General features: G+C 31.8%; 1 protein-coding gene and 1 long non-coding RNA gene across 2 annotated transcripts in view; both read right to left on the bottom strand.

The window, feature by feature from the left end:
- LOC142225870 (pseudouridylate synthase RPUSD2-like) overlaps nucleotides 1-21,354 on the bottom strand; it is a 515,296-nt gene that overhangs the window by 475,246 nt on the left and 18,696 nt on the right. The gene's annotated exons all lie outside the window — the stretch shown is intronic.
- Nucleotides 10,510-10,995, bottom strand: LOC142223490 (uncharacterized). Its single transcript, XR_012718758.1, has 2 exons — nucleotides 10,767-10,995; nucleotides 10,510-10,704 (listed from the first exon to the last, which is right to left on the bottom strand). It is a non-coding gene; the product is annotated as an uncharacterized LOC142223490 (long non-coding RNA).

The raw sequence follows: 21,354 nt of genomic DNA, 5'->3' as shown, positions 1-21,354 counted from the left end.
AGATTGTTAAAAAAGAATATAGTAAAATAATATAATAAAAAACAAATAAAATATATAAAATATTTGTTATTTTAAGTTAGTGAGAACAATTTTCGTTTTTTTGAAAATTGGCTTATAAAAAAGGAAACACCAGCAGAATAACAACCCCTTCATTCGACTTCATTTTCGAATCTTCAATTATCAGGTAATATTCAGTGACGCTAACCTTTTGTAAAAAAATGGTTTAGGATTTTTTTGTTTATATTTGTAGGTATTAAAATTGTAAAAGGTGGACAAAATTGCTAGGCAGCAACTTATTCAAAGTGAAAGGTACTAGAAGAAGAAAAAAAATGTGTTTTAATATTTCAAGGCCAGTCGATGCTGTTGATTCTAAATAAATATATTTAATATATTAATAAAACATGTCTTTTATTGAAGAAAAAATTGCTTATATAAATACATAAAATTGTATTTAAAAACGAAGGTAAGCAGTTCTAATTTTGAAGTAAAAGGTTTACCGCAAATATGTAAGATTTGTCCAAATGAATGAAAAAAGTTCAATAAAATCATTCCATATATGAATTCAATTCAGTTAAATTTTTTCATTCTGTAGTATAGTGGTACATAAATATAGGAAAATGTTAACTAATATATGGAATGCATTCTACCTAATTTCTACGAAAATCATATCGTTCAAACAAATAAAAATGTCTTTGACGCTATACGAAGTTCAACTTTCTTCACAATGAGTTCATTTTAACTTAAAGAAGGGGTCACTTTTTTCTGGGTGTGGTTTTTGACATAAAATTTAATCACTGTTTTAATTGAATCAATTAAAATTTTAATTAATTTCGCGACAAAAAGCAATCAACAATTTGATTGATTCAATTAAATTATTAATTGATATTGGCAATAAATTTCAATCAAAAAATGTATATATTGCGTTCCCAAAATCGTATTTAGTTTTACTTGAAATAAAAGATATATAAATATTTTATTTTTCTGAATTATGCTATAGACAAAAGAATTTAGTTCCTGTTATTTGTGTGTTTTGTTCTAACATAAGTTAGGCATACAATTACGATCAATAACAACTAAAGGGTTAAAAAAATAAACTATACAAATCATTGTCTTCCTTATCATATTAACCATGTCAGCATGTTCCTTCTAATATGAAGATGCGCCTAGATTTCCAATAATCAGCAGCCTGTAAGCTAAATTAGTTTTTTCTAAAAGTAAACAGAACAAATAGAACTTATTTTTGTTCAACTACAAGTTAATTTGCCTGCATAGAATATCAAGTTCAATTCTTAGTTCCAGGTTGCAGATTTATAATCTTTTGCTGTTGAAGTCTTTTAGCATAGGTGTATTAAAGGGCTCGGTTTAATTTAATTTTGGTAACAATTCCTTTCCAAAATATCCACAAATTGAAATCGTCTATTAAAATTTGAACTAGAGGTGTGCGCGTGAGTGAAATTTCTATCACACTCACGCACATTCACGAAGCTAAATATTTATTCACGCACGATAAGTGTCGTAGCCACTCACGCACATTCACGAAACTAAAGCAGTACTCACGCACGCTCACGCACGAACTACTTTTACAGACTCACGCACACGCACGATTCACGACAATTCACGTGACTCAGGAAAAATTCACGAGACTCGCGACATTTTTCAACCGAGAATGAGCAAAGGTACAAAATTCATAAACAAAATATAATTCGACAGCTAAATCAATTTCAGTTAACATACGAGTAAGAATTAAATCTAGATTTTTTCGTGAGCGTAATTTTGCAGAAATTTTATTCACGCACATTCACGAGGCGATTTTATTACTCACGCACGACATATTTATTTTAGTCACATTCACGCACATTCACGAGAGTTGCTTCAGATTTTGCACCTCTAATTTGAACCAATCAGAGACAAAAATAATGGCAAAGAAATGTAATATTTGGTATTATATTGACGATACTTTGCAAATTCTGGATATAAAAAATATTAATGTAAAATACATATTTTTATTATTTTCAGATATTTTTCATATTTTTAAATCCAAAAGAAACAAATTTTTTACCATTACATAGAGATTGTAATGCAGCTGATTAGGTTATATATCAGATATGCTGCTCTCTACTTGGGTTCTAACTGAAAAAGTCAGGTAAAATAAAAATGCAATTTAATGCCATCGCTACTCCGCAATTTGAAGGTGTATCCTCCAACAAACCCATACTGCTCTTGGCTTTAAGAAAACTAGGAGTTTAAAAAATTACAATTTTAAAAGGTCAATACGGTACCCACCTTTTGATTGAAAAAATATTCTTATATTCTTATATATTTGATAAAAGTTTTTTCAAACCTTTACCACGTGGCCAGTTGTTGTTGCTTGCACTTTATTTATTTAACCCTTTGCTATGATTTGTTGTTGCGTTTAAAATATTTATGCACACATTACGAACACAGCAGGCAGAATGTCGCCAATCATGTTTTTCAATTTACGCGAAAAACAAAAACCCAACTCTTCGTTACGAGTTACTTCCACAGACTGATCTCTCCATCATACGTTGTTGAATAAATAGCGATTCTCTTGTTCTCTTTTCGCTCTTTCTCTCCATCGCTCAAAATCATTCAATGTCAATCACAAAGGTGATTGAATCAATCACATGTTTAATTGGGAACGTAAAATTTTTCAATGACGTTTGATTATATGGTGAATTTAATAAATACTATAAATATTTTGATCTTTCTGAGGATAAGTACAATATAAAACGAAATATAACATTATTATTAAATATACTGAAAAAACAGTGTACCCTTTTCCATTGCAAAATGAACTAAACTGTAGTAATATTGACCATGATTTAGTCCTTAAGATTTTAACTTGTCTAGGTCATAATTCTCTTAAATTTTAGTTAATCTATAACATTGTATTTTAGTTAATTTTTACAACACCATACGATTTATATACCCCTACCAAGTTAAAAAGTCAGTATTATTTTGGTTTTCCTGCTTATTTTTGGGAAGCCCGATAATAAAAATTGGTTAACAGTCTCTTTAAAATGCCGACGACTAAACTATTTTTAAATCATTCATTCCACAGTACAGAGAAATTAAATAATTAAAGGAACAACAAACCGTTGTACTATTATGAAAATTTCCATACATTAAAATTCAACTTACTTTAAGCAAAAGTACTTTATTATAAAAACTTATGATGAAAGTTCTTAATACAATGTTTTTGTGAATTAAAATTATGACCACGTGGAACAAGAAAGTACACCCTCAAAAAAAATCGCTTCTCTAACATATGTCCCAAACATATTTTGCAGGAAGCATATATATTATTGGATACTGCCGAAAAATTAATATGTTTGTGTTATGTGAACATATTGTATGTTTGGAAGCATTTTGAGCCCAAATATAGTATATGATTGGAAGAATTTTCCTCAAAGAAGATTGTGCTCATTCCCTCACATAATTTGCATTTCCATGAAATTTTTAGTTCTTGGAACCAAGAAAAAAATTTTGCCCATAATGCCAAAATGATAAACAAAACACATGTCCACACATACATAAAATGCTGTTCTCAAGGCGAAAACACGTGTTGTTTTTTTTTCCAAATGTCTATTCCCTTGGTTCCGAATGTTTATTCTCTTTACTCTACTCAACTAATATTCAAATTAAATAATATTTAGACCTAAGCATATCAAATATTTTGCCTTATCATAAAACAGTTTTCCGAAACAACATACAAGCGGTTTCACAGAAGTTGCTCTCTTTTGAGTCTCTCGCTGTGTTATGTTGATATCTTTCGTCAACCCTCCCGGTTTCCATCTCTATTTCTTTCTCTATACTCTCTCTCTCTCTCTCTGTCGCTCTCTGAATAAAATATCACAACATATATATGTTTACTCGAAATTTGTAAATGTATATATGTTTACATTCACACATATTATTTTTATGAAACATTCATGCCCCAAACATAATATGTTCTAACATACAACATATGTGTCCCAAACATTTAGAGTTAGATAAGGAACATTACATGTTTGCACTTAAATATATTGTGTTTAAAAATTGTGCCCGAAACACTTTTTGTTTATATCGGAACATATGAAAAACATATTTTTCTAACAGTGTAGTTGTCGCGAAAACCATGTATTTTGTCTTTGTGAAAAGAATATTCTAGCCGAGAAAAATGTATGCTGGCAATAAGGATTTAAATGGTTCTCAAATGCCGCAAACATGTTCTATCATTTAAATGATAGAATTTGAAACCATTACATGGTTGTGAAAATCATGTACCTAACCATTCAATTTTTTTTTACATTTTCCAGGGAAAACTATGTGCATACTTTGGTCATAAAACTACCCGTGTAAAAATTGGTGGATCTAATTAGATATGATTAGATCTCAAAATTGGCCTCTTTAGATCTAAGTAGATTTACCCAGATATGATGAGACAGAATAAGATATAATTATATATAATTCCATATGTGACGAGATCTAACATAAGATCCAACTATATGTAAGGATAGATATGATTATATCTAAAACATTAGATCTAGGCCAATATTGAGATCTGATCAGATCTAATTCCATAGTAATTAGATATGATTAGATCTTACCATTTTTTGGATCTGCTTATATCTAATCGTATCAAATTAGATCTCTCAATTTTTACTCGGGTATGTACATTTTTTCGTGACCATTTAATTTTTCCACTTTTTTGCAGCGAAAAGATTTTTATAAAACCATTGAGCAGGTACACACGATTTTCATTTTGCGCGTCAGTCGTGTGTTGATTGTTGCTTGGAATGGACGGAGGATACGGAATTAAAGTGTTTTGTGTTAATTTATTTATTCATAAGTGGAACGTGGTTTTATTTGAGCTAAAAAGGGAAGTGTAATTGAAAAAATGTACCTGTTTTTTGTTCTGAATTTTCTATATTGCAAAATTTATTTTTATTTGCAGTTACATGCGTTTGCACGACGTAAATATGGAATGATTACTTATTGTTGAAATTGCACCAAAATGGTGTAAAACTACGTGATGTTTGCTTGCACGACATTATAAATACAAGTGGCGTTCTTTTTTCGACGACGAAAAAAGTTTTTTTTTTTTTTGACGAATACCATAACATTTTAGATCGTGACCATTGTCTTTTGATTCAAACAAAATTATTTTTATCAATATAATATGTTAGTATTTTAGAAGAGGACAATTTTATTTTTTTTTTCAACTATGTTCAATGAGCAAACATGGTTGCAGGTGAACATGTTACATGGTCGCCGCAAAAATAGCTCCTATCATATTATTTTGCTCTTCGAATATGATTGTGACAATCATGTTTCTTCTATGCGTGTAACTGAATGAGTTGTGAAGGAAAACATGCGGTGATGATAATGGCGAAGAGCGTTCGTATTTGGTACGCATTTGATGAAATAACTGAGTCCGCAAGTGTTAAATCCCAATGAGAACCACTAAAGCACAGGTATTATGGTATAATCTAAAATTAAATCATTAATTGAATTGAAGGGATTTGCAATAAAATATGGAGACGAGAATGAGAAGTTTATACTCCCAAAAAGTAAGGCATTTTTTTTAGTTTTACATATTTTTTCTTGTTATTGTTGGTTTATTCTTCAATCATTATTATTGTGTTCTTTTCAGCTTGAAACCATGCGTTGTTAACTGCAAGAGTGGCTTAACCAACAGATATTTTTCAAAAAAAGTTGTTGCACCTTGATTTTTTTGTAGGGGATCCCTAAAGCACAGGTATTATGGTGTAATATAAAATTAAATCAGTAACTGTATTGAAGGGATTTGCAACAAAATATGGAGACAAGAATGAGAATTAAGGCATTTTTTTAGTTTTACATATTTGTATGTAACAATAATATGAATGTTAGTATACTAACGAACACTATAGTGTTCGTATGTAAGCTCATTGATATGTTTGTGTAAGATGGTCGTAATGAAATACGAATCACACACCTTGCAAACCAATTATCGTACGACAGCAATCAACACGCTCAAAACCACATACTACACACACCATTAAGAAATAGAACACCCTCTTCCTGCATGCAGTATTGCCAACACGACAATGGGTTTCAAGGCACAGAAAGTGTATAAATGGATTTTACATTTCATTAAAATATTTAATTTCAATGAAATAAATCTTTATTAATAATAAGAAAGTAGGGAGATTTCATTTGACTTGATAATTAAGATTTTAATTGAAGAAGTTTTCTGATTCCATTAACTTTTTGATTGGAAATATTTTGGTGATATTTTTTCTGTGTGCAATTGATTTAGTAAAGTATAAATCCAGAAAAAAAGAAATTGAGAATAAGGATTCTTTAGGTTTGATGAATAATACAATATTAATGGGAAATTTAGTTGATGTATGTAGATATAACATAGGTATGTAGATATAACATAGGTAAAGGTAAGGTATAGTGGCACCCCGATATTTCAGTCCATTGTGATACCACGGTAGTGAACTTCTCTCTTATCACTGAGTACTGCCCGATTCTATGTTCAGCTCAATGACAAGGGGCCTTTTGGTGTTTGGCCGAAACTGGGTTTGAACCCACGACCCTGTCTATGCAAGTCGGGCATGCTAACAATTGTACCACGGTGGCACCCAGAAAGAATGAAAACTTTGATTAGTTTTAGAAAATGTTAACTGTATTACAAACGCCGATACCACAAAAATATGTAAATATTTTTCGACAAATTCAAGAAAATTTTATTTATTTAGGCATAATTATTATTTTTTGTCACTTGTTAAAGAAGATTTTGTAGTTTGAAGGAAACAAGTGAGTAAAGTAGAAAGTCGGGCGGACCGACTACGCTACTGAATTAGTAAACACACCAAAGCATTTGAGGGGAGTTAATAAAATAACCCAAATCTCAGACGATGTCCGTATTTTAGAAAATTTTGTTACTAATTATTATTATTATTTGAATAAGGTCGTTTAAGAAGTGAGTTTATTTTTTAAAAGTTTTGATCTGAATCCGGCTGTCAGGGGGTCTTATCTTAATTTTGAATTACAACGATTAATAGACATTTATCTGACATTTGGAAAAGTTAACCCTTTCACTACCGATGTCCACTTAGAAGGACATTCGAAAAAGACACCAAATTCTATTTTCCCACTTAGTTTCGATTTATTTCTCAATGTTATTTTAAAGTAGAGGCTTTAATTTAAATAAGCTATAAATATTGCCCATATTGGTGAAGCCTAAAATACATTTTTATAAACTTCTTTAACAATAAACGAAAAATACGAAAATTTGAGACAATTTTTCTACTGTATGTTTCTAGTTAATGGACATTTATACAAAAACTATAGCTGATACATTTTCGGGTTCTTGTTTGTATTTTTTCTCACACTTTGAAAGATATTGTAGGTCAAATAGCGCTTATTTTAAGGCCATTTGCTCATAATTCAAGAATCAAGTTTTCAGAACAAGCTAATATAACTCTTGAAGTAATTGAGGTAGGTTTTCAAAATGACAATTTTTGTTCTACATGCTGTTAGTACAAGTAAAAACAGAAGAAAAATAAAAGTTTTTAACAGTAGGTTTATTTCGGTATTGAAAGGGTTAAGCGGATATGACACCAACTTAATGTGCGGAAAATTTATATTTTTGCAAATCGAGTGATATGTATATATACGAGGGCTATATACGTGGGCGGTTCGGAAACTTTTAGTTTTTCGAAAATAATTTTATTTTTCAATATAATCTCCTGAAACATCAATACACTTGTCCAACGCTTTTCTAGCAATTCTATCCCTTGATTAAAATAGTTTTCCTCAAGATCTTCAAATTAGTGGTTTAAAACTGTTATTGCATCTTCATTTTAGGTAAAACGCTTGCCAGCAAGGATTTTTTTTAGATTTGGGAACAAGTAAAAGTCACTGGGAGCTAAATCGGGAGAATAAGGTGGGTGGCCAAGCAACTCGTACTTTAATTCGTTGATTCTAGCCATTGTTAAAACACTCTTCTGCGCTGGTGCGTTGTCTTGATGAAAAATTATTTTTTTTTGTGTTGTAAGCCAGGACGTTTTTCTCGAATTTGTACAATTATGTTAATTGATCCAAAAGGTTACTCTCAATTTATTGTTTTACCCTTTTGCAGATAGTCAATCAATATAATACCTTTGAAGTCCCAAAAAACCGTTGCCATAACCTCACCAGCCGATTGAATTGTTTTTGCCTTCTTTGGGGCACTTCCTCCAGCTTCACTCAATTGTTTGGATTGTTCTTTTGTCTCTGTAGTATACTGGTGGATCCATGTCTCATCAACAGTTATGAAACGACGCTTAAAATATTAATATTTCGCTTAAAACGATCCAAACAAGCTTGAGAAATGTTCATTCTTATGCGTTTTTGATCGACTGTCAACAAATGCGGCACCCATCTTGCAGAAAGCTTTTTCATCTGTAGTTCTTCATGCAAAATTAAATGGACTCGATCATTTGAGATGCCCATGATATTAGCAATTTCACGCACTTTTATTCGTCGATCATTTAATACCATATCATGCACTTTGGCTACAATTTCTGTTGTTGTTGATGTTTTTGGACGTCCAATACGTGGTTCATCTTCAATGCTTGTACGACCACGTTTAAATTCAGCAACCCAAAAATTGCGGATGCGTCTTTTTGAACACCTGTTTCTATATGAAGGAGTTGCCAGATCGAAACAAAATTTAACATGTGTCCATAACAGAGATGGAAGTTTCCAAAACACATAACTTTTTTCTGTTTATACCGCGCATTTTGTGCTAGGCTAAGAAGTTTCCGAACTGTCCTTGTACAAATATGAACTTATGTGCCCAATTTCAATAAGATCGGCAATATCGGTATGTGCATGAAAATCTGGTGATACATGCATATGTACCAGCAGAGAGGAGGAAATACAAGCGAACGAAACTGTGAAGTAAAACTACGTCAGTAGGTGTCAGTCATGAGGAAAGATTCACCAATATCATGCAGTTTTTGTCGAATTTTCTCTCAAATATCATACAGCGGCGTCACCCAGTCTGTTCTCTGCCGGCTTTACAAAACTTAAGGAAAATAGGATTTAAAACCTACTTTGTAATAACAAATGTTATTTGTTGAACATGTTTTCATTCTATTATACAGACAATTTGAAATTGTAACTGCCGAGCAGCGCTTCGACCGCAACGCCAGTGACACCAAAGAGCTGCGATTATTGTACGACATCTATACGGTTTACATTTGTTTTATTTGCGGAAGAGCAATTTTCTTCCTCTTATATTTCCTCCTTTCTGGTACCAATACTATACTTGATTTTATACCTACAGAGTTACCACATCACAGTTAATAAATAATAATATAAATAATGGTATGTCAAAAATCGGGCGATACGTATATCTAAATCGGAACCAATTATAAAGGTTTTTTACAAGGTTCGTTGAAAAAAAATTACATTGTGCCAACTTTGAGTATGATCGGTTAATAAATAAAAGTATTATGGCCAAATTTGGAAATATCGGCGGTACATATATATGAGAGCTAAATCTAACCGGTTTGATACTACAGAAGATTACATTGTGAAGTACATATATATGAGAGCTATATCGAAATCTGAACCGATTTCGATAATTTCAAGCAGCTTATTTTGTTCTTTAGAAGTTTACATTGTGGCAACTAGGAGTAAGTTCGGTTAATAAATAAGGGTATTTTGAACAAAGATCGTTCTGGTGCCAAATAAGGCATGCGCAAAATCGCTTATTAATTGCGACTGGAATTCTGCGAGCAACAAATACATCGGGGTCCACCAAGGGCTAGATCGACTTAGGAGGTGATTCTGAGCCCATAGGCATATATTTTATGGGGTCTGAAACCAATATATCTAGCAGGTACATTTTCTTGCAGATTAAAGTTATAAGTTTTAAATTCAGAAATTCAGAACTATTTTGTGGAAAATACGAATTTAGTATTTTTTTTGCTTCATATGTGTATGATTTCCCCTATTTTTGTTGTTCTCTTAAATAATGTACGCCCAAACTTATTAAAGTCCTGGAAACTTTCTCAAAACATAATAATTCCATAAACTAAAACAGGGTTAAATTGGCTTTAGTGTCCTAGAGGGTTAACTTGTTAAAGTGTATACACCCAGAAAAAAGTGACCCCTTCTTTAAGTTAAAATGAACTCATTGTGAAAAAAGTTGAACTTCGTATAGCGCCAAAGACATTTTTATTTGTTTGAACGATGTGATTTTCGTAGAAATTAGGTATAATGGATTCCATATATTAGTTAACGTTTTCCTATATTTATGTACCACTATCCTACAGAATGAAAAAAATTTAACTGAATTGAATTCATATATGGAATGATTTTATTGAACTTTTTTCATTCATTTGGACAAATCTTACATATTTGTGGTAAAACTTTTACTTCATAATTAGAACTGCTTACCTTCGTTTTTAAATACAATTTTATTTATTTATATAAGCAATTTTATCTTCAATAAAAGACATGTTTTATTAATATATTGAATACATTTATTAAGAATCAACGGCATCGACTGTTATTGAAATATTAGTTTATTATTCCACTATTTCCAATTTCCATGTGAAATTATCAACTGTAAACCGCACTTTTTCTTCTTTTGTACTTTTCACTTTTAATAAGTTGCTGCCTAACGATTTTGTCCTCCTTTTACAATTTCAATACCTACAAATATAAAAAATCATAAACCATTTTTGTGACAAAAGGTTAGCGTCACTGAATATTACCTGATAATTGAAGATTCCAATATGAAGACACATGAAAGGGTTGTTATTCTGCTGGTGTTTTCTTTCTTTATATACCATCACAAACATTGATAGATTTATTTTCAAAAAAAGAAAATTTTTCTCACTAATTTAAAATAATAAATATTTTATATGTTTTATTTGTTATTTATTATATTATTTTACCACAACAACGCGATTCCAACTAAAAAAACAACCCACGCGCAAACATATCGATTACACCCACGCGCAAACACAAACGATGACAGGTATCGATTACAGGTAGACAATAAAAATATAGGAAAATTTCCTATATTCTAACAAGTGTGTTTCCTTAAGTTGTGAAAGGATTGCATACTTCTTAGTACGAATGAACTAAAATATTTTTCTATGCCAAGTGTTGTTCGTATGTATGAAAAACTTTCTATTATAAAGGAAGTCGCAATTATCATTTTATAAGAAATTTTACTAATTTTGAGGAAACTTGGTTTTAGTTCGGTTTTTGTTTATTTTTACGAATGCTTTGTTATCGGTGAATAAAATTTTCTTGTTCAGTAGTAAATTCTTATACCCAGCGAAGAAAATAGTATGAGTAAAATTCCATGCCTTGTTCTAGTTAATGAACTATTCCTAACTGCTTACAGTTTAGGATTTTTTTATTGAAACGAGTAAATTTTATTATTTCTCACAAAAATTTACCTTAATGGAAATAAAATGGATAAACTATATTGATGAAAAATTTTTCCTTTAGTTTCGAAGGCACTTTTTTCTGGGTGTATAGTCGTGTTTAAAATGTTTTATAGATATAATCGCGGCAAATGTGGCGACTGCCATAAATAAGTTTATCGTCCTTAAGAAGAAATTTGTAGGCATACAATTTTGTTTCAAAGGAAACCATTACTTTTTGTGAATAGAAATTGCAAAATAATCACTGGCGTTTTCTCTAACGAAATCCCAATATTACAAATGAGAAGCAGCGTAAGAGCCATGTAATAGTCCAAGAATGCGGTTGGCAACATTGGTTGTTGGGTAATTCGTCGTCATTAATAAGAATTAGGAGGGTGAAATTTACGGGACAAGCCCAATTCCTGGCAGCGTTCGTGACAATTCATAATAAGGTGTAGGTCATTTTTGTGATTTAATTAAACTATGAATGAGATCACAATATTCACAATATTCTTTAAAATATTATAAATGTGACCAAGCTGTTTATCACAATATATTGACGAAATAATATTTACATATTTGTAAATATACAATCAAAAGAAGTATTGAATTTGATGCCATGATGACTAACAATTGTAGAATGTGCTTCGATTGTAAATCTTTTCATCGCCTTATTGACACTAGTGTTAGTGAATTAATTCATAGGAACACAAAAGTACATTCTGCAAAAAAAATTGAATAAGTTACTTTTAATTCAATTGTACAAAACGAATTTGTACTTAAATTTTAGACATTTTCGTTTTTTAGATATTTTTTTTGTTTTGATATTTATCAGTTAAATCCATCCTTTTAGTTCGGTATCAAACAATTTGTTTGCTGATATTCATTCATCACAAATCAGAACTTAGTCAACAATTTGACCCCTTTAGGGCACTAAAGCCAATTTAACTATATTTTAGTTCATGAAATTATTATGTTTTGAGAAAGTTTGTTTGAGTTTAATATTTTTTTGCGTACGTTAGTTAAATTCACTACAGGAGTGGAAATTATACACAAATTAACCCTAAAGATTTACTAAATGTGTATTTCCCTAAAAATGGTTCAGAATTTCTTAAAATTTGCAAATTTTACCACAAATGCGCCCATCTTGAACTTCCTATGGCGGTAAATGCATTCTTGCAAAATTTTCTTTATCAAGTAATAGTTATGTTTCATCAGTTTCCTTGAATTTGTAATTTTCTTTTACAAATAAATAATTTTGTTGTAATAGAGCATAATGAATAGAGATATTTTTACATTACATAAATTTTTACCAACATTCATTTAATTTCTGGTAAAAATTAAGTATTCTCCAATTTGTAGGTTTTCTCATTTAAATTCTCATTTAAATTTTCATTCATTTTTGGTTTCAGTTTACACAGAAGTACTATAAATTTTCCGGAAAACATATTTTTTAAAACTGCGTTATGATGTTTTAAATGCAACAAACTTAACTTCGTAGAATTCAGTCAATATGTTTTCTGATTGTACCTTAAAAGATACAGTTCGCATTTAAGGGTTAACTTAGAAAAATCAAGCTGTTCGGTACAGTACCAGTTAGGTTAGGTTAAAGTGGCAGCCCGATTAAATTTCAGGCTCACTTAGACTATTCAGTCCATTGTGATACCACATTTAACTAAAAGTACCTATTACATATGGGCACTTCTAGTCTTAACCACTGAACCTTCTCTATTATTTAATTTTGTGGAACCAACCAGATTGCTCCAAAAACATTAACAAACTGCTTAAGTTAACGTTTTCCAGGTCCGCCAGTAATCTAAAGCTATATGCTCCTAAAATTCGCTTACGCCTTACACGAAAAGCAGGACACTCACACAAGAGGTGTTTAATTGATTCCTTTTCCTCCAAATCATGACAGCTTATACAATAGTCATTATACTTCGCACCTATAGTTTTTGCAAATTCGCCTATCAAGCAGCGACCCGTTATAGCAGATATCGGAAGTGATATCTGACGTCTTGAGAACACTAGCATATCTAGTGTGCGGTTAAAGTTTAAATGGGGCCATATTTGCTTGATGTCGTTACAACCCTTGCAATTCTCCCATCATAACAGCTTTCTCACACAGTAAGAGCTTGCAGGTGGCCAGAGGCAAAGCAACAGATTCTAGTTCCCCTGGAATATGTAAGGTAGTTCCTAGCCTTGCTAACACATCTGCTTCGCAGTTCCCCGGTATGTTCCTATGGCCAGGCACCCATATTAGGTGAATATTGTACTGCTCAGCCATCTCGTTGAGAGATTTGCGGCAGTCTATGGCCGTTTTCGAGTTAAGGAACACAGAGTCCAAGGATTTTTATGCCCACATTTTTTAGAACATTACTTCTCAGCCAATTCACCACCTCTCTTATTGCCAATATTTCAGCCTGAAAAACACTACAGTGATTAGGTAATCTTTTCGCTATTCGAATTTCCAGATCTTTAGAATATACTCCGAATCCCACTTGTCCATTCAATTTGGAGCCATCAGTATCGAAATCTATATATTTTTTATTCCCCGGGGTCTGTGTACAACACGCCTCACTGTTGGGAATTAAAGTTTCAAACTTTTTGTCGAAAAGTGGTTTTGCCAGTGTGTAATCCACTACTTTAGGCACATCTGGCATTACTTTGAGGACCGAACTGTGACCGTACATTTTTTCCGACCACAGCGATAGTTCGCGCAACCGCATAGCCGTAGTTGCAGCTGACTGTTTGGCCAAAATGTCTAAAGGCAATAGATGCAGCATGACATTAAGGGAGTCTGTTCCTGTCTTACTAAATGCGCCTGAGATACATAAGCTCGCCATACGCTGAACTTTATCTAAACAAGTCGGTTTCTGAAGTGCCGGCCACCAGACTACAACACCATATAGCATTATAGGTGTAACTACTGCCGTGTATAGCCAATGCACAATTTTTGGTTTTAGTCCCCACTTTATCCCTATTGCCTTTTTGCACGAGTACAAAGCTACCGTGGCTTTTCTCGCCCTCTGTTCAATATTAAGCCTAAAATTCAGCTTCCTGTCCAAAATAACGCCAAGGTATTTTGCACACTCACCAAAGGGAATTTCAGTACCCCTAGGGAAATGGGCCTAACCGTGGTAGTTTTGCGATCTTTGAAGTACATGACTAGTTCTGTCTGCTGGATTTACCCCAAGACCATTATCTTTCGCCCATTTCTCAGTAATCCGGAGAGCTCTCTGTATAATATCTCTGATTGTGGATGGGAATTTTCCCATGACTGCTAGCGCCACATCATCTGCGTATGCCACCACTTTTATCCTTTCTTTTTCTAGGGAAACCAGAAGGTTGTTTATAGCAACATTCCAAAGAAGAGGTGATAGAACTCCTCCTTGGGGAGTGCCTCTGTTCACATACATTTGTATGTTTGCTTGTCCTAGTGTGGTTGTGGTTGAAATACGTCTCTTTATTAGAAGTTCGTCTAACAGCCTGGATCAACATTCAGAGTTGTCAGTCCATTTAATATCGAGCTCGGATGGACATTATTGAACTCCCCTTCGGTGTCTAGAAACGCCACGATTGTGTATTCTTTGACAGATAGTGAGCTTTCAATAAAGCTGACTAGTATGAAGACGACTTTTGTTTCTCTCCACTTTTCTGGAATATATGCTAAGTTGCTACATCCTATATATATCGCCGTCAACCAGGGGATAATTCTTTCAGCCACTGCTTGTAATTCCGCCGGAGTAATTCCATCAGGCCCGGGGGATTTGAATGGTCCAAAGCTATTTAAAGCCCATTTTATTCTAGATTCCGACACAATTTCCTCGATAGGAAATGACCGCTGAGCCTCAGTTACACTGCCAGAATGGTTCAACCGTCTGATTTCCATGAAAGTGTGTGTCCAAAAGTACCTCCAACGTCTCCTCACTGGACGTTGTCCAATTTCCATCCGATGTTTTAATGAAACCTGGAGCGGTGTTAGTGGATGCTAGTACCTTCCGTAGTCTGGAAGCCTCTGACGTATTCTCAATACTGCTACAGTAATCATCCCAAGAGTTTTGTTGAGACCTTCTCAGTTCTCGTTTATATGCTCTCAGATTCATCTTGTAAGTGTCCCAATCCTCCGGAGCTCTTGTGGACTTTGCTTTGTTAAGGAGCTTTCTGCAGGATTTTTTAACTTTACAACCCACACATACATTTATTTGGAGTGAACTACTTTTTACTAGCATTTAACACACATTTAATAGCATTTAAAATTTATCGTATTTATAAATACAAATAAATATGAATTTTACAAATACAAATAAATATGAATTTTTAAATTTTGCACTTTATTTAATTTTTACCTTTAAGGCCGGTATCGCTATAAAATGGCCATGTTTTCGCTGCTACTTTTCTTTAATAATTCATTTTAAGAAAAATAAATCAACTGTTGCATTGGATCATTCCCCACCACGTTATAATAAAATTTGCCAAAAAGTTATTCTGCTTTTAAAGATTCGAGCTAATCGTTTATTGTAGAAAGACAATTAATTGTAATGTTTTATAAAAATGTATATATGAAAATATTTTCTGATATAAAAAGTTATACATTTCAAATCCCAGCAAAAAAAATTGGAAGTTCTTCTAAAGGCACAACTTTAAAAGCACTTCCAAAAATGTCCTCCCAAAGAAGTTCTTTATTTTAGCTGCACGGGAAGTTCATTTGAGTCAATTTTTTTATAACTCACTTTTTTCATATTTTTAATGGAAAATACTTTTCCTCTTTTGGTTAAGCTACACTTGTAAATAGTTTAGTCAATGCATGGCTTTAAGCTGAGATCAAAAACAACAATAACGATTGAAGAGAATCCAACAATAACAAACAAAACGAATGAAGATAGAGGAAGCACGCTCAAAAACAAACCCAGTCAACTATATTCAAATCGATGATTTGAGTTTGACAAAGGAAAAGAGATATGCTTGCAAAATTTGTTTAGGTAGTAGCCGACTATCAAACCCTTTTTCGGAAGGTTCAAGTGTAATTCACTTTGGGTTGAGTGAATTACCCGAATTTATTCTGATAATTGGTTGATAGTTTTGCTGCAAGTAGAGGATGCTGATGAGGAATGTGGTAATTCCGAAACAGCTGTACATCCAACCATCTTGCAGTCTATAGGGCTTTGCCCAAATAAATTTGACAAGCATACTTTTCCTCTTTTGGTTAAGCTACACTTGTATTTAGTTTAGTCAATGCATGGCTTTAAGCTGAGATCAAAAACAACAATAACGGAAAATTTAAATTTTTTGGTTTCAAATAGATTAAGAATTAATAAAATGGTAAAAATTATTAAAATTTGCCGAAAAAAATCCAAATCCATTCTAGAAAAAGAATGCATTAAAACTCATAAAAGAATCTAAAAATTATTTATTTGTGAAAATATCATAATTCACATCCAAAACACTGATTTCGCATCACACCTTAAGAAGTGATGCAAATTCTGTGCAACGGCGGTTCAAATGGTGGACATCCGTCCTTTGACGGATTCATTTCAACAGCCGGTGCACTGAATTTGCATCACTTCTTAGGGTGTGATACGAATACAATGTTTTGGGTGTAAATTAAAAAATTCTGTAATATTTTGTCAAATAAATAATTTTTATAATTTTTAATAGATTCTAACGCTTGTCTGAAACGTTTGACTTCAAATATTTTCAAAAATTCACAATTTTTTCAGATTGGATTTAGCATTTCTTCTGGAAGTGCTTTTAAAGTGTGCCTTTTGAAGAACTTCCAAATTTTTTTGCTGAGTATGTTTCATCTTCGTGTTTGTTTGGGGGTAGAAAATGTTAAAGCACAATTCCTCCTTATATTTTCGGCTTCAATAAAAACGCTTCGTAAAGTTTCCAGTCGTGGTTTTTCTTCTTTTAATGTCTTGGCCAACAAGCGTTTAATTATTCTCATGAGTCTTTCCCAGCAACCACCACACCCTCAAAAAAAATCGCCTCTTTAACATATGTTCCAAACATATTTTGCAGGAAGCACATATATTATTGGATACTGCCGAAACATTAACATATTTGTTTTATGTGAACATATTATATGTTTGGAAGCATTTTGAGCCCAAAAATATTATATGCTTGGAAGAATTTTCCCAAAGACCATTGTGCTCATTCCCTAACATACTCGTAATTCTCACTTCCACGAAATATTTTAGTTCTTGGCACCTTTTTCTGTAATACAAATAATGTTGAAGAAATTATTCACTTTTATAAATTATTTAAATTTTACCTTTCGCCTGCACGGAGAATCGAACCGAGGACCATACAGTTTGTAAGCCAACACACTATCCACTGGGCTACGTAGCTGTTATAGTCACCAGCATGCAAAGGGGCGTGGGTTCAATCCCTGCTCCGACCGAACACCATTGGTTTTTTTTTTTTTTTTAATTTACGCATTTATATTTATACTATATTAAATTTTTATAATGAAACTTCGAAATGTGGGTTATTAAAGATTTATAGTCAGTAACAGTGCTTGATATAAACGAAATTGACTGATTTTTGGATAACATATTATTTTTTTATTGCAAAATAACAATTTTGTAACAAAAACCTGTTTTTGGTACAAAACTTTAAAATTTGGAAGGAATTCAAAAACTCTAACAAAAGAAGAACGTGGAGTCGAGTAAAAACATACATAAATAATTTTATAATTAATATAAACATAAATTTATTTAGGCGTGAACAGTTTTTTACTGGCATTTAACACCATCGCTCTAAAATGCCTTTTATTTTTCTTTAATAATTCATTTTAAAGAAAATAATCTTTTTAAATTGTTTTAGCTGCAAAACTCGAACTTAATGCCCGCTTTTATATTTGAAGGTGTCCGTCAACTCCTCGTGGACTACTTATTAATAAAGAGGAACTAAACTTTGTTTTTATACATTTTACTGTGTAATTTTTCACTATTTCCTCCTTATTTCATTTTACTGTCCCAACTCTAAAAAGAGTATAGTGCCCTTTCGTTATTTTTATGAAGACCCCTGATTTCTTTTAACGAACCAAAAAAAATTGTGCCCATAATGCCAAAATGATAAACAAAACACATGTCCACACATACATAAAATGCTGCTCTCACGGCGAAAACACATGCTGTTTTTTTAATGTCTATTCTCTTGGTTCCGAATGTCTATTCTCTTTATTCAAATTATATAATATTTAGACTTACACCCAGAAAAAAGTGACCCCTTCTTTAAGTTAAAATGAACTCATTGTGAAGAAAGTTGAACTTCGTATAGCGCCAAAGACATTTTTATTTGTTTGAACGATGTGATTTTCGTAGAAATTAGGAATAATGCATTCCATATATTAGTTAACATTTTCCTATATTTACATACCACTATACTACAGAATGAAAAAATTTAACTAATTTGAATTCATATATGGAATGATTTTATTGAAATTTTTTCATTCATTTCGACAAATCTTACACATTTGTGGTAAAACTTTTACTTCATAATTAGAACTGCTTACCTTCGTTTTTAAATACAATTTTATTTATTTCTATAAGCAATTTTTTCTTCAATAAAAGACATGTTTTATTAATATATTGAATATATTTATTAAGAATCAACAGCATCGAATCTCATTGAAATATTAGTTTATTATTCCACTATTTCCAATTTCCGTGTGATATTATCAACTGTAAAACGCACTTTTTCTTCTTCTTGTACTTTTCACTTTTAATAAGTTGCTGCCTAACGATTTTGTCCTCCTTTTACAATTTCAATACCTACAAATATAAAAAATCATAAAACATTTTTGTTGCAAAAGGTTAGCGTCACTGAATATTACCTGATAATTGAAGATTCCAAAATGAAGACAAATGAAAGGGTTGTTATTCTGCTGGTGTTTTCTTTCTTTATACACTATCACGAACATTGATAGATTTATTTAAAAAACGAAAATTTTTCTCACTAATTTAAAATAACAAATATTTTATATATTTTATTTGTTATTTATTATATTATTTTACCATATTATTTTTTAACAATCTCTCCGTATACCAAAACAACGCGATTCCAACTAAAAAAACAACCGACGCGCAAATATATCGATTACACCCACGCGCAAACACATCGATTACGATGACAGGTATCGATTACAGGTAGACAATAGAAATTTAGGAAAATTTCCTATATTCTAACAAGTGTGTTTCCTTAAGTTTTGAAAGGATTGCATACTTCTTAGTACGAATGAACTAAAATATTTTTCTATGCCAAGTGTTGTTCGTATGTATGAAAAACTTTCTATTATAAAGGAAGTCGCAATTATCATTTTATAAGAAATTTTACTAAATTTGAGGAAACTTGGTTTTAGTTCGGTTTTTGTTTATTTTTACGAATGCTCTGTTATCAGTGAATAAAATTTTCTTGTTCAGTAGTAAATTCTTATACGCAGCGAAGAAAACAGTATTAGTAAAATTCCATGCCTTATTCTAGTTAATGAACTATTCCTAACTGCTTTCAGTTTAGGATTTTTTTTTACTGAAGCAAGTAAATTTTATTATTTTAAACAAAAATATAACTTAATGGAAATAAATTGGCTAAACTAAATTGATGAACATTTTTTCCTTTAGTTCCGAAGGCACTTTTTTCTTGGTGCACATGCTGTTTTTTTTTCAAATGTCTATTCTCTTTACTCCGAATACTCATTCTAATATTCAAATTAAATAATATTTAGACTTAAGCATATCAAATTTTTGGCCTTGTCATAAAACAGTTTTCCGAAACAACATACAAGCGGTTTCACACAAGTTGCTCTCTTTTGATTCTCTCGCTGTGTTATGTTGATATCTTTCGTCAACCCTCCCGGTTTCCATCTCTATTTCTTTCTCTATACTATCTCTCTCTCTCTGTCACTCTCTGAATAAAATATCACAACATATATATGTTTACTCGAAATTTGTAAATGTATATATGTTTACATTCACACATATTATTTTTATGAAACATTCATGCCCCAAACATAATACTAACATATGTGTCCCAAAAATTTAGAGTTAGTTTAGGAACATTACATGTTTGCACTTAAATATATTGTGTTTAAAAATTGTGTCCGAAACACATTTTGTTTATATCGGAACATATGAAAAACATATTTTTCTAACAGTGTAGGGTTTAATTCTGCTTCTAATTTTTCACAATTTGATATAAATCCTCGAAGTTCGAAACCGGCTTTTGCATGGACTTCAATTATTTCTTTGCACAAACCCAAGGCTTCTTCAACGTTATTAAAGCTACAAACAAAGTAATCAACATAGTGCTTATTAACAATAGCAGTAGCAGCATTTGGGTACACAACAGGGAGAGCAGATTGCGTCAAATATCCTTGACGTCATAACAAAATGTTGAATTGGTTTACTACGGTCTCCATCTCTCCAGAGGAATCGTTGGGCATGTTGATCTTCCGCTCGAATTTTTACTTAAGAAAACATTTCTCTAATATCAGCGGCAACGAAACTGAAGTCGAATGTTCAACAATGGTTTTGCCTACTCAGGTCCTGTAACCAACGAAGAGTTCAAAGATGTATTAAGTGCTTTAGCTGCCGCGCCAAATATTTACCACTCGAAGTTTATTTGGCTTGTTTGGGTTTACAACACCAAAATGCGGTAAGTACCAAGTAGAGTACATGGTGTTGGCTACTTCCTTTGCAGACAACGGACGAGCATTATATATATATATATATATATATATATATATATATATATATATATATATATATATATATATATATATAATATATCTATATATATATATATATATATATATATATATATATATATATATATATATATATATAATATATATATATATATATATATATATATATATATATATATATATATATATATATATATATATATTATATATATATAT

This window comes from Haematobia irritans, chromosome 2 (assembly GCF_050003625.1).
Source record: "Haematobia irritans isolate KBUSLIRL chromosome 2, ASM5000362v1, whole genome shotgun sequence".
NCBI lineage: Eukaryota > Metazoa > Arthropoda > Insecta > Diptera > Muscidae > Haematobia > Haematobia irritans.
This window is presented reverse-complemented; position numbering and strand designations above follow the sequence as displayed.